Source organism: Thunnus thynnus, chromosome 1 (genome assembly GCF_963924715.1).
Source record: "Thunnus thynnus chromosome 1, fThuThy2.1, whole genome shotgun sequence".
In the NCBI taxonomy this organism is placed as follows: domain Eukaryota; kingdom Metazoa; phylum Chordata; class Actinopteri; order Scombriformes; family Scombridae; genus Thunnus; species Thunnus thynnus.
Genome location: NC_089517.1, coordinates 22,244,675 through 22,258,552, shown reverse-complemented (window position 1 = coordinate 22,258,552; position 13,878 = coordinate 22,244,675). Strand labels below are relative to the sequence as shown.

At 41.4% G+C, this 13,878-nt stretch overlaps 1 long non-coding RNA gene across 1 annotated transcript in view; it reads right to left on the bottom strand.

Moving 5' to 3' along the window:
* Positions 1-13,878, bottom strand: part of LOC137183830 (uncharacterized) — a 130,297-nt gene that overhangs the window by 97,487 nt on the left and 18,932 nt on the right. The window lies entirely within an intron of this gene.

Below are 13,878 nucleotides of genomic sequence, written 5' to 3'. Positions count from 1 at the left end.
AATAAAATATACATATCAAGTGACAGCCTAGTTCCGTAACCTGTCCCGCGCGGAATCTTGATGTTATGTTAACAAACAAATTAGCATTTAAATGAGTCCTGCATTTTATCCTTCAAGGTTATGTTGTTATGGATATTAAATTAGAGTGTATGGATTTGCTTGTGTGTGCATTTGTGTTTGTGTGAGTCTGTGGGTGTGCTCTTGTGTGTCTGTATGTGTGTGTGTATGCCTGTGTGTGGTCCATAAGCTGCCAACCGACAAGTCCCCCAGAGAGGTGTTAGAGCAGGTTTGTTTAGGGTTGGTTTGGGAGAGAGCGGGGTGGACATGTGCTCATTCCAGCGGGTGTGGGTTTCGGTCTCCACATGCTTTAGGGGAAACAGTCCAGACATTTTCTAGTTGTATAAGGTTATAAGTTATCCTAGCTGACTACATCATCAGAGTTGAAAAGTTCCTCTAAGTTAACATGCCTAGTATTTTCTGTCTTTTCTCAAAGACAAAGTCTGTAGAAAACTAGACACATACACAGGTACAATGGTTTGGCCATGTGCTTGCCTGCTTTGGATTGTTATCATTTTGGCTCAGCTCCTAGAGCAGCAGTAACAGCGATTACAGTCCGTGGACTGTTATTGCAGAGGTGCTACACAGTGACTGTTTAAACAGCAAACAGTGCCTAGACACACACTGCACCCACCAGAGGGCTCAAGTGCCAGTTTATAAAGTAAATTCCAAAATAGAGACTTTAAACTCAATCTTTTGTGCCATCACCGTTGGGGAAGAGTCAACACTTTCCCGAACTTGATGCTACAAGATGATATCAATACGGCTGCACTTGCCAGCATTTGTTCAGGATGCATTAGTTACTTTCAAAGCCAGGTGTAATAGCTCCCTGTCTGATAAAATAAAAGTTCCTGATCTAGAGTAATATCCATCATCTGTCCTGGAGAAGTGACATTTAAGCTACAAGCTATTGAACCAGTTATCAGCTGATCTGCCCTCATATTCGGCATTTCTACAGGAAGAGAATGTACAGTGTGTTAGTGAGCAGAAACACAAGGTCCCGCTCACCCTGCTCACATTTGAATCTGCAGATGATAATGTGGTGAGTCCACACTTAATCTCTAAGGCAAACTAATCTCCCCTTTAATATAGTTGATTCACGAACCTGCTCAAAAACATGTTGTTTTTAATCTACCCCTCGCCGGCTCAGCAGCCATAATAAAATGTGGATTAACTTGTAAGCTTGGTGATATGTGGTGTTTTTTTTCCTGATTCTTACGGCAGAGCGTCTCCTTCAGTCTGCAACAGTAAATATGTATGCTAATACAGTAGCTCATAAAGTCTTTAAAAACACCTCCCTGTAATATTACAGGCAGAAAAGCTCACACGCTCACATAGACACACACACACACTCATACACACTATCCCACTCAGTGATGACTTGGCCTCAGGCACTTTATATATAGGCATCAAGTATATTAAGTCCATGACTGTTTTTTTGCAATGACTAATTCAGTCATTTACGGCTTGATTCTACCGAGCGGGTTTGCATTGCGTTCTGGCTGCGACGCGACTGCCGGAGCTGATCGCAGTCACTCTAGTGAATACTTCAATCCCACAAGACGCTCCGCAGCGCATTTCAGAAGCGTCCCAGAAGCAGCTCTCCACTCTGCTCTGCTAAAAATACGCACCTTGTCTATTTTTGACAGAAGCCAAGTCAAGCTGCACAGAGCAGATCGAGCCAGATAGGAAGTCAGACACAGGAAAGGCATAGGGCATCTGGTCAATTTTCAAAATAAAACACCCTGTGCAGACTTCCGATCATATATCGCATATTGTGTATCACTACACTAACATTACATCATAACCAGTGGCACCAGGCGAGAAGTCAACTGGTCACAGGGTCTCAGAGGATACTTGACACCATGGACAACGAGAGGATCGTCTTGGAAGATTTTACATGACATCGTAGAAGCATAAAAAAAATTTAAAAAATCAAGGAAAAATGACCAAATCAACAGCAAGTCAACGTCAGACAGGCAAACTAACCTTGCGATCTTGTGATCTTGCGATTACTATGTGATCTTGCAAATCTCACGTAATCGTGTGATCTTGTGATCTTGTGATCAGGCAGCGCTCCGCTTTTGAAACGCTACCTGTGGGAAATGATGCTGTGCGTGCGATGGAACAAAACCGCGTCACAGTCAGAACACGACGCAGTCACGACCAGTGGAATCAAGACATTACTCTTTAAGGTGATGTCAAGTAAAAAAATTTTTAAATTAACTGTTTATTTTTTTGTTTGTTTGTTTCTGTATTGATTTTACTCCCATCCCATAATCAGACAATTTTACAGTTTGGAATAATTTCGGTTGCTTTTTGAGAGGAAGTATTGATTGTTACTATAATTTTGTCTTGCCTTGTTTTTGTTATATTGTTAAACCTAAAATCAGTTTAACCCATACGATATTGAAATGAATACGCAAGAGGAAAAGCTGGTAGACAACAACACAGAGGAGACAAAGGCAGTGACCACAGAAAAAAAGGAGTAAGAGAGACAATGTATTAAAAGCGCCTCCTTTATTCAATATTATTGTACTATGTCTCAAAGATTCTGACAAACCTAAACTAACAAATTTTGGTTCTCTTGGTTATATAAATATATGACTTTTTGGGGAGCTGTTTCATCTGCAAGGTTTCGAGGGAGGATGTCAAGTACTGTTAAAAGAGTCATAAATAATGTAATGTTTAGAAAGACTGAGAACAGTATTGGTGTTTTTTTTTTAAAACAATATGAAATATCTTTTCAAGTTCTTGATAAAAAAGACAGACAAACATTAGCCAGTCCATAGGTGGGGTCCAGTGATTTGATATAGATTGCGCAGGGCTCCAATGATTAAGGCCATGTGGGCATGGTTACAGTTGGGCCCACTCCTGCCTATTAATCCATCTGAAACTGGAGCTTCACTTCAGATCACCACTTGTACATTCCAAGACACACTGATCCATCACAGGGAATGACAACCTGGAAGCACTCAGACCCCCAAGCAAACCATTTCCTGAAGCCCTACCTCCACCCATCGTCCAGGCCAGACATTTATTTATTTAGCATTGCTATCCTGTGCTGCTTGGGCCATTACAAAAACTAATTTGGGAATTTATAGAGCCAGGTTTCAAAGTGGGGTGTATAGTGGAGTGTCTGATATGTTCTTGTGGGTTTGTGACAGGAAATAAAGATTTACAAACGGGCTGGAATTTTCTTTAAGGCATGCCAGTGTTAGGTGGGTTGTTGTTATTCCAAAGTCGAAAAATTCCGCCTCCACCCCAGAAACACATATCCTGTAAGGCCACACCACAGCACATATGAGAGCAGGGGCTTGGACTTAAAAAGGTAAAACATCAGTGCCAAACACAAAAAAAAAACTTCAAACTACACACAAAAACATAGATATGATAGAGGCATGAATTGACATGAAAATAATTTCTTCAACCTAATGAAAAAGTGCATTTTAGGAAGTTCATGAGTCCCATGATCAATGTCAAATGACCAGTTTGTTACAGTATGTAGAGATGATATATTGGTCCACTGCACTTTTCACACCCTCAAACCAGAGCCAAAAAAATCACAGAGGGAAGAGCAGGTCTGAGCATGAATCACCATTTATTTTACACTTCAAAACCTGTGCTTTATCGGCTGGTCAGCAACTGCTCAGACCTTTCTTTCATTACTGAAATGCACTGGACCTTTGTCACTGCATTGCGTGGAGAGGAAAAAAGCGCACTTTAGCTCTCTCTCCCTCCCTCTGTTTTTATCTCTCACCCACTCGAGCCTCCTTTTTCTCTCTCACTCTCTCTCTTACACACACACACACATACACACACACACACACACACACACACACACACACAAAGTACAGGGGGACTTGAAAGACCTGTTTCAGGTGTTTGAACTCATCATTACCAACTCCAGCCTGGGGATCTGCTCAACCTGACAGCCTTGTTGATAGATTGTAATTGTATGGTCGCAACTGATTGACTGCACCTCACTCAATGTAATATGCATTTGTTGGAGGTTACAGGTAAAGGGAAAGGCAGTAATGACTTCCCTTTTTGTCCTTTGGCAAATGACCCTGTACAAACTCTTGACGGACACCTTACCATATTGAAGAGGGGAAAGGATACTTTTGCATTTCACTGTAATACGGTATTCTGCTTACCAGGCAGAAGAAGGTTCTGGTTTCCCTTTTAATCAAATTTCAATTATTCCAATGGAGGAGAGGAAACACACTCGTTTTGTGGCGGGTTCTCTCTGTGTTCTTTAAAACCAGTATTTTCCTCCAGCAGCTCCAGGTAATTAATCATCCATACATGTTTTAAAACATCAGCTACTCTCCTCGCGCCGTTCTCTCAGTCAGTACTTTGCCTCTGTTGTCCCAATGCGTGAGTGATTACCACCTAACTAAATATATTACATATTCCAAAGTGTGGAAAATACACATATGGCGTGGTCTTTGAAACAGCAGTTTATTTGAAGCATAAGCGGAAAAGAAAAAAGGAGGCTGAATGGAGTGTGACTTCCAATGTACAGGTGCAGCTAACGAAGTTGTAGAAAAGGAGAGGGGAAATGTACAGTAGCAGGTCAACATTTTTCACTTTTTTAACAAGCCAAGAGTGAAAGAAAAAAATACTTTCTTGCCAAAGCTGTGTGTACTAGCCATCAAATTGCTGGCTGCAGTGGGCAATATCTTGGCTGTATTTCGCCGATGGTTTGTCTTGGTGGTAATGGTATTAACTTCAAAGCAAATCTTTAAGAGTCACAGTTTTGAATAGGAGCCATTCTGTTTCTATTTCACAGACTTGGTCCTTTCACATGTTTGCTTGCCCACCCACTCCTTTGGAGCAGGGCGCTGAAATTTGCATGTCCTTGTTTGGCCAATCAGGTTCGACCCTGCAATTCCTCCCAGTTGTATAAACTTTGGTGTACTCTTAACCCAAGATGCTCTTTCTCTCAGCGACTGAAAGAGCAGCACAACAAATGAGACAATTTTATCTTAAGGAAAGGATGGCCTCGCTTCTACTCTGAACCTATGCATGCACTGATCTCCTTCACTAGTTTCACTCTGTTGTTCTCGTCTGCCTGCAACATTTGCCCCCAGTGTTCAGGAAAGTGATACCGAAACTGGCTCTACTGCTGCTGTTTTAGTTTGCAGCCTACATCTGACATTGTTGATTTGAAAGTGGGAACTTACCAGCAGTAATGCTGCGAAGGTCAAAATTTTTGTAAGTAAGTAAAAAGTCAATATCTCTAAATATACTTCATGGATAAGCAGTCTATTGGGGATCTGGCAAAATCTTTTCTTCTGCCCCTTTCACTGGCTAATAGCCCCCAATCTTCTAGTACATACAGAGGAGAGTTAATGATTGGCTGATTAGTTTACTACCACCTGAAAGTGAGCATCTTAATGCCCAGATGGTAGTATCAGTCTACATACCTTAAGGCCTAGTGGGCACCACAATTGTATGTGTCCCAGGGACTGACATGGATGTGGAATAGGCTTCTGTATCTGCCCTTTACCCCTTCAACAGCAGTCAGACGTTGTGGGTGATGTGGTGTTGGTTTCACTAAGATAATTGTGCCAAACCAGATTTGCACATGATGTAATAAGGCGTATAGCTGAACCTAGCAGTGTCAGAACAAACCAGAATGATTGCAAATCTATGTAAATAGATCAAGGCTGTTTAAAAAAATGTTTAAAAGGCCCCATGAAATGGCAGTTAGAGCATCTTTAACTTCGGTACTGTGACGTATTTCCCAGTGAAATAGAATATTTGAGCGGTGTGCAGAGAGAAACGGAGCTACAGAGGACTGTTGGCTAGACACCTCCTCACCTGTTGTTAGATCAGGAGGAGGACGAGGGAGAGATGAATTTATTGGACCTCAGCCACATTGTTTTGGAAATGAAAACAAAGTTTTTGCCCACTGATATCCAAACATTCATCTCTTCCTATCCCTCTCTCCATATTGCTTTATTAGCTACGTACTGCAGTCCACAAATGGTGAAGTGCTGTTTTATATGAAGGGTGTGACTAGCTACTTGCCCAAAGTCACATTTGATTGGATTAATTTTTGGAAACACCCCTGGGTACAAGATGAGTCATCATATATTTGACACCGTTTTACAGGAAGAGAAAAGAGGGGGATTTTGATGTAAAAACACTCTGATACTGACATGACAAAATAAACGATAAAGCATAATATGAAACGATGGATGTTTTTCTATCATCACACGATATATATCATCATATCGCACGGTCCTATGCACACACAGGTGCAGACACGTGGCTCCCTCTCAGTGATATTTACATACTTTACACACAAGTTCCTGTCTCTAACAATACAGCCATAATTCTTTTGTTTCATCAAGCAAGCTTGTGAGCATAGTGGATCTAAATCACGCTTCTAAAAGCTGCATATGAGTCTGAGATGTTTCCTGGGTTATCTGACAAAGACAGAGGACATAATGAGAGACAGATCGGTTTCACTTCCATCTACTTTGCCTCCTCCTCCTCTTGCTAAGTCTTCCCATCTCTCTGCTGTGCAATTCTGAGATACAGGACCTATACCCAGGCCTATCTTAGTGCACAACCGGATCGTGCCAGGCCAATCTTCCCCCTAGAAATAGAGGAGGGCCGGAAAAAGACTCCCGTTCGCTGACGTCACCTTATCGAGAGCAGGGGACACAGGGGAGAGGTAACGAGTAGATTACCGGTCTCTAAAAATAAATCTGAAGTATGGCTTCTGCTCTGCAAACTCCCCTATTATATCCCTGTCTCTGTATGTTTTTTTGTTGACTGTTTTTCTCCATGTGCCCCACCTCTCATAGTGTAGTACATACAGTACATATACACTGTAAAATGTGTCTCGACTTTATGATGAACTGTTGACCATGATCCATGTTTAATATTACACTAACATACACATAATATATAGGTGTGGCCTGGTTATTGTTTTAAGCTTCGGCCTCTTGTTCTGTTTTACTGGTCTCAGAGGACAGCGGGTATTGAGTACTAATTGGTTCCAGAGCGAACCATAACACGGACTCCACCAACGACTGTCCGCCTTCATCTTTACAGGACCGTAACGAGTGTTTTGCAAACAACACAGAGGGGCTGATAAGAGGCCAGGTGGGTAATTGATGTGGTTACTAAGTGGCTAATTTGCATTCTTTAAGAATATCAAACTAAGCAGAGGGAGATATAGGGGTAAATTGGACAGTGTTGGGGGGAATTACAGTCATAAATGGCAATGTGAACTCAAAATTTGCCAAGAAGGACCTTGGTGGAGTTAGGTGTAGGGTTGGATGACATGAAAAAATTATGAAGAAAGAATAAACGGGACAATAAGTCCAAACTTCTCAAATTAAACATTGTTATTTATTTAGAACATTTTGTTATTTATTTATTTAGTTTATTGCGACACACCACACAAAAATAAAATCCCTCCCTACCTCCCTCTCCCCTCCCAAACAAAGAAGAGTTGAATCTCACTCAATTGTCCCTCCTGGCTCCCTTACAGTCAACATGGCAGCGAAGCTAACAAAAATGGCGATTTATTCATCACGTATCGTGCCTAACGTTAGTGGATCATAACATATCAGGTATGGAATTAATCTGCAGATGCTCTGGTTCAAAATGAGACCAAACTTTTCTATGGATGTCACTTTTTGAGTCACGACAAAGGCCAAAATGTGGCCTGCAAAAGACATGGCTTTAGTCTAGCTGATTACCAGAAATGCCTTTTGCTGCAGTTGTTGATCACTTGCAGCCCCTACCAACCAGTTAAGAGGAGTTAGCAGTCGATGGTGGTATAGAACGCGTTGCAAAATAGGTTTTTCAACAATTGTGAATCACTGCAACCACGAGAGATCCTTGAGCATACAGTCATAAATCTGCACAAAAAACATTAGGCTGATGGGTCCGGTAGTCTGCGAGATTAGCTGCGGACAGATACACACATGGACACACATGATCAAACACATGATCTCTGCCAGGTGTAAGCTAATAAAGATGTAAAATACTCAAAAAATAACAAAAAAAAATGAGATATTATATCCTATTGATTGTCCCATGGATGAGATTTTATCACTTCTGATTTAAATTACAAACTCAAGTTCTTCCTGAAATCTGCCACAAATTTGTCATCAATGGCAAAATGACAAGGTATTTCCAGATTGTTTCTTTATTGATAGGTAAAATAAGGAAAAAATAAGTTTAAAAAAGATCTCAACAAAACGTTGACACAGAAAATGTGAGGACACACAGCAGCTGTGCTATCACACAATACCTGACTGTCTACTGGGTGGTAATGATGAACTATTCAATGACAACAGTCAGAGAAAGTATGGTAATTGCTGACATTTTGGTTGGTTGTGGGGTAATTAGATATGATGAAGGGATCAATCAGACTTTCCCTTGTACCATTGTTGTTGCATATTTTATTTGTGCTAATTGGGCAAAAATATAGGGTATCAGATGCTGTGGGAGTATCCATAAACCTATTTCACAGATGCTATTACTATTATCTCACACAGCTCAGTGTAAACTGCGAGCAAGAACAACTCTCTTATGAATCCTGAAGCCTCTTTGCTGACATGTGATAGGGGACCAAATTAATGGACTCTACGCAACACTTTGAGTGATTCAACAAGTATTAGGAAACATGATGGAATAGTCTAAGATCCCAAAAGTAGTGTGTCTGAACTTACTAATCAGTAAGTTCAGACGTAATTATCAGCCTATCTATCATTCTCCTTGGGTGTGCATTGCCTCACCGAAGACAGCTCAATATTTTGCGCCATCCTAATTTGCTTTAATCCCTCCTTCCCTGAGGAGAGGGGGGTTAATCTGTGACTATTTGCAGCCTGTACCACATGCATAGGTATGTTACCTGATACCTAAACCTGTCCACCTCTCTCTAAATGTGCATTCTCCTCAACCTGCGCCCTGGCATGGCTCTGAGCTGCCTTGCTAATTCTTACTCTCTCTCAGGAGCACATCTGCTGCTTTAATGCTCCACCAGAGTTTATGGAGGTCTCATCACAGGCCAGAGCTGCACCTGCAGAACCATCCAAACGAGAGGAACGGCACTTGTATTGTAAAAGAAACTCATGACGTATATATCCTCTGTCTTAACTCTAAAATCACATAATGAGCCTGGCAAAAGCTCAACCACATGTGTGTTAAACTGGTGCTCAAGGTTAGCTATAGGGACAAAGGGATGGAAACACAGGGGCTGGGAGGAAAACACTGTGATGAGGAGTAAGACAGATGGCAGGAGAAATGAGGAGAACATGATAAAGAAATGTGAGTGACAAAAAAAAAAAGCGATAGTGAGGAAAAAGCAGCAAAAGGACAAAGAGGAGAGGAAGCAGTATCTAACTGTCAATTTCCCTTCCAGTATAAAGATTCACTGAGGCCAACTGCGCCAGATGCTGGCTAGGATCATTAGGCATGTGGCTAAAGAAGAGGTGCTTACCCAAAGAGGAGAGCTGTGTACCAAGCCCACCTGCCCAGGGATAAGAATCTCCCTGGGACTCTTAAGCTGAAAGAGAGTGCTGAGCCTCTCTTAAACAGATGAAGCTAAATAAAACCAAGGCTATTTATCAGTGTAGCAGCCACTCGACTTGTCACTCCTCACCCTGCCTCCTCTCCATTCAACCATTCATTCACAGCAGCGCTATCAGCCCACACAAAGCAAATCAGATGCATGAATCAGGACGCGCAGTATGGCTGAAGTAAGCCAAAAATTACTTCTCCAGCTGGCCGAGAGGACAAATTAATATATAGAGTTGGGCACCACTTGAGAGTTGCCATTTGACTTTCATTGCACTTTGGATTATGTTGAACCGCACAAACTTTAAAAGCTATGCCTGGTTGTTGCTGTGTGTAAAGGGCATTCCCGTTGTGGAGAATATTTGTGTCACTGAAGGCCTGAACAAACACTTTGGAATGACCTAGCCACCGCACCATTATCCAATCACTACTGCTTCCTAGGAAAGTCCCTGGGTTTTAGTCAAGATCAAATGGACCATCAAAAATCACAAATATAATCTAAAAACATGACAGTGTTTGGTAAACGGTAACCACGGGTGGTTCCCCTGTCTCTCCATGTCCATCTCCATGCCCCTCTACCCCCCCCCCCCCCCCCCCACCCCCCACCCCCTTGCAATTGTGAGGTAATTTCTACGCTCCATTCGTCATGTGAGGAGCCAACAACTAAATCCCTGTCAGAGCTGAAAGAGTGATTCCTGCTGCTACTATGTATCACTGACGCTGCTCCCCTGTGGCAAATTTCCCAACACACACACACACAAAATGGGAGACAGATTATTTTCACCAGACTTACCCTCTCCAGGGGGCAATCTGTCTGTGTTACAGTGGCGTTAGTCACAGGGATAAAGGTACTGTGCTTTTCTACAGTCTGCAGAGTTTCTCGGTTTCTTCATTTTATTTCCTTTTTCCAAAGTGGTTTTAAAACACAAGTAATTATGCATGATATGTTAACGTTAATGAATGATTGTGGTGTGTACTAGTAATTGCCTTCCTTCTATGCCATTACCACTGTTTTGTTCCGAAAAGAGAATATGGGGAAAAGTTAGGAAGCAGCATAATAGCACATTTTGAAAACAGACAAAATTGTCTCATTATGATGTATTATACAGACTCCTCAGAGCTGCAGCCTCAGAGGTTTGGTAATTTTGGAGCCACACGTGTATTGTTTAATCAGCATTGTTATCATTACTACTACTCCTCCACTCCTCTACACTAAAGTGCTGAAGCAGGTGAATTACATTGTGGAACTTGACGATATTCAAGTGCATCTGTCCGTTGTGCTAGTAGGCTGAATTCACACCGCTAACCCCTTTCTAACCTTTAATGATCAGCTCAAATACAACGATACCCTTAAAAATAGATGTTCCTTGCAATACCAGCTCTACTGTAGGTGTTTGTTTTTTGAGGCCTCATATAATGAGCCCTAATCCTCGAAATTGATACGTCTCCTTGCTTTTGCACAGCCGTAATAAGAAACGACGTCGGTGGTAGGCAAACCATTCAGTGCGATAGCCATATCTAATAGGGCTATAATGCAGGGTTGAATGGCTCTATCTGCTGGGGAGAGACAGCCCTCACAGCAGCCCCTCAGGCCATCGCCTCGGGTTCATTTCTGAGGAAATTCTCAAGTGTTGGATAATTTCCACTCATAAATGGCTTGTTTTGATCACTGAACTATAGCGTTATGTCTTTTTAGCAGTTAGCTGGTGGTTTGACAACCCAGATCATCAGCTTTATTCATCATTAAAATCATTCCTGCTTATAATCGAAAAAAAAAAATAAACAGTTATCTTGTAATTTATGGAACCTTGTCACTACTTCAGTACAAAACTACTGAGGAGAGGAAGTGCTGGCAGACGAGATCAGGGTAACAGACAGCGAAACTCCCTACTGTAAAGCAATGTTGCATCCACAGTGCACTTAAACCCCAAACAGTATAGATAAACATGGGAAATGGCTCCTTTATTTCATTTTATTTTATTCCTTTATTCCTGTGCACTGGTCTCTGAGGAGTGCTGGCATCGATTGCTGATTTAATGAAAGCGCCTGTTCCTCTCCCCCATTCCTCACTCCTCCTCCAGGTCACTCTGCTTAAAATGCCTCCGTTAATCAGATTTCTGTTAAAAGCCGTAAATAGAATCAGAGCTCTGGTGCCAAGACACACTCTCCTTTACTCGAGTCTTCACTCTGTCTCTCTCTTTTCTATGATTTTCCCTGGTGTACTGGTGTAGTGGATTTGCTGGGCTTCCTCTCTGAGGTGCAAGTCCAAAAAAGAAAGGAATACCCAAAATAACAACGTAACAGACACTTACTCTTCTGTAATACAACGCATTATCAATGGCGATGACAAAACTGATACGTTTAAAAATTCCATTCATGTTAGCACTTATCTCCCACTTTTTCACTATTTCTGGGATGCTTTATATCCTCCTTTTCTTAGTTCTGAAGTGTCTTAGAGGCTGGAAATGAAATGGTGCAAGTCTGGACTGTATACATGGAAATATTTGGGAATCTCATGATACAATTTGATTCTGATTGTTGGTGTCACGATTCAATTCAGAATCGTCTCTTGATTCAAAACCAATTCTTGATTAAATGAACAGAAAGGCTCTTTAGGCTCTTACTCCAATGCACTGTGTGCCAAACTGTTGACTCGTCTTTTATCCACTGAACTGCAGTAGGAAACACAACTGGCAGTAGGGATGCATGATATTGGATTTTTGACGATATCCAATATGATATTTTCTAACTAATTTTGGCTGATTGCTGATGCTGATACAGATATATGCACATACTTTTTCCACCTAATTGCAGGGAAAATCAAGTCTCTCCTGTTGTGGAATTAACATGTGTCTACTCTTATCATGATGACCCACTGGCAGGCATTTGGCTTCATGGGTGTTCAGTCAAGCCCTAGATCATTGATTAGGTGCACCTGTAGAGTAACCCACATACAGTATAGGGTGACTCATCATGCATGCTTCGTTTTGCACTGAGGAAAGTCCAACATGGACTGAAATGTTTGCACTCCTGCACATTTTTTCACAATCTGTACAGCCCTGTAATGTAAATAATAGAAATATTTAAAATCCAGACCCCAGTCTGAATTCTTTTTTTTTTTTTGTTCTGTCTGCAAGTCCTTCTTTGATGCACTACCACTGGCAATGTAAAATATGCTATATTTATTTTTATGTAACATTTTCAAACAAAATTGTAAGATTCATCCTACTTTAAACAGGCTTGGATGATGCTCTCCCTGAGACAATCCTGACAATAGTCACAACCAGGGCAAATCTGACCTATTTCACAAGTTGCAAAACAAGTAAATAAATGAATGCAATCTCTGTCCGCAAGGATCATGCGAAAATAAGTGCACTGTAAGACCATACAGCAATTAAAGCCAACTGAAAGAACATAAATAGACATAGTGTACTCTTTTTCACACTGTTGAATAAATGAGCCTACATTAGTAGGCTACACATGCTTACAGACTGTTGCTTAAACTCAATGATATATTAATTATATTATGTGGCTATACAATCCTTAAAATTGTAAACTTAAAACTGGACTTAATCTGTACTGCACTTTCTATGAGCTACAAACCCTATAATAGCGAGGTGATGTGCAAACAAAAAAACAAACAAAAATGCACAAAATATAAACAACTTCAGTCCTTGGCAAAATCACAGCCGTCCTTATAAGTCCAATGAACAAGGCTGAAGGACTGAGTGGCCTATATCCTATAAGTAAAGTATGAGAGGAAGATTTTTCTGAACAGAAATGAACATATCTGCCTTTTTGCAATCTATGCGATTTCTCTTGTCATCTATGACATGGGAGACAGCGTTGAACAGCTGTTCGCCATCATGCTAGGCGCACTGAGGTGCTTGTGGGCAAGAGTAGGGAAGCAGGCCTGGTTGCAGGGTCCAAAATTAACACTTGCCATTCATCAAATGCAGGTAAATTTGGTCTTTGGCAAGTAAATTTGGAGACCACCCACCACTCTGGCCAGTGGAAAAAATGAATTTCCTACACACGCTGCAGAAAGCTGCTGGTTCGCTTTGTTTGTTTGTGGGGGTAGATTACTTGTTCACACTCCAGCAGAGTAGGTGGTGGTGATGCACTTTAACGCTGTTTGCCACACGCCATAAAAAAAAAAGAAGATAGCTCTGCACACCTAGCGCGCAGGAGCAGGAGAGCTGCCCAGGCTTGTCAGCGGCAGAAATAATATTGTCTTCTGCCTTCTGCTTAGAAGTGGTGAATTTACTC